Raw genomic sequence first — 1,734 nt, 5'->3', positions numbered from 1 at the left:
TATATATACTGTATATATATATATATGTATACGCCTATATATAGTTGTTTCAGGTTTTATGTCCATATCCTACATTTTAACGCAGACCTGAGCTGAAAAAAATTATTCATTCATTTCTGGTTTATTCATAATACGTAGCAGTATAAAATCACTGAATTGCGTCAATTTACAAAAACTGTTCAACATAAAACGCCATAACACGCTTAAATAAATTGATATACAAAACTCACACAATGGAAAAAAGCAAAAAAAGAGAACCATTAAACCGCAAATTAAATGAAAAACATAATTAACAGATACATTTTGGAGATCTTATAATATACAACATTCTAAATGGAACAATATACCCACAAATACAATTGCAAATCTCATTGTCAGCGTAGAATGTTACAGAAAAATGCACTACTAGTTTAACTATATATATACCGTAACACATTATCAGATGTCGGAAATTTAAACTAAAATTGCATGTTTTATGGTAATGTAATAAAAAAAAAAGTTGTTATGTGTTTATTAAAAAACCAGTAGCCTACTAGATCTGAAATATACTTGTAAAAAGAACGCATAAGTTAATAAGTCTGAATTGATATTGTTTTGTTGAAAGTTGGTATAGCTTGGATTTATCTACTAGGTTGTCCCCAGATTATTTTTGTTTTGTGCATTAGAAATAAAGATCTATTTAATAAGCACTATCAACATGATTAAATTCACTTTTCTTTTTTTTAAATTTCCTTTTAACATAAAATCACATTTACATTTATTCATCTAAAATCTTTCGAATTGTTGAAGCCTGACCATTCTAGACAATAACAAACTGCGAGAAATTGGGTATGCGTGCCTCTATATTCTCAAATCCATGCCTCTGTCAGCATATTAAAAATAGGCCTAACCGTATAATTTTTCTTTAAAGTTGATATAATATCACCTACAATTTTTAAGTTATATTATCTAATAATAAGTGGTTTTTTTCAATAAATACTGTAGTTGAGTTGATTCTTTCATGACAAATGCAGTTGAGTGTGTCTTTCTTATATGTGATTGACTCGGTTATGCCATGAAAAAACATTAAATCTGACATATTCCATATTATATAGGGTAATTTAGAAAACAAGTTCTACACAATATACAGTACCTATAAAACCTCTAAATTTGTGTGAAAATAATAATTCAATTATTTACGCTTGAAGAAAGCGAAGACAATAACACGTTTTGTTGATTATCTAAGAACTGTGTTCAATGCAGTTGAGTGGTTTTTTCATGACAGGGTAGAGCAGTACAAGCGGAAAAGCCATGATCGCTTTGTTCAGTTTCTTTTCATCTATCCCGTTTTTCTACGTTTTTGCACACAGTTTTATGTCCATCGATTTGGTCACTTCTTGACCTATATGAAAATCATATTTAAAAGAAGTTGCACAAGGTAGATTAACTAAAATGCACTGGCTTCCGCATGGACTTTCCAGATCACCCTTTTACTAGCTATTACCATCCGCAGTTCAAGTCTCAAATCCGTCGAGTTGGTGTTCATGTTCTTTTACTTATATAATAATTTTCTCTATGATTTTATTTGTATTTCATGTATTCTTAAAAGATTTTCTTTCAACTTAATAATTTCAAAATCAATCAACAGACATAGCAAGTCTGTATATATGCGTTCCTCTCTTACAAACATTGGAAGAGTTTATGATATTTTTAAAAATCTTTGTTAATTTGTATGCTTTTGTTTATTGTGTACTG

The sequence above is a fragment of the Anneissia japonica genome, unplaced genomic scaffold, assembly GCF_011630105.1.
Source record: "Anneissia japonica isolate Jap-2015-1 unplaced genomic scaffold, ASM1163010v1 scaffold287725_len345208_cov150, whole genome shotgun sequence".
Taxonomy (NCBI): Eukaryota; Metazoa; Echinodermata; class Crinoidea; order Comatulida; family Comatulidae; genus Anneissia; species Anneissia japonica.
This window is presented reverse-complemented; position numbering follows the sequence as displayed.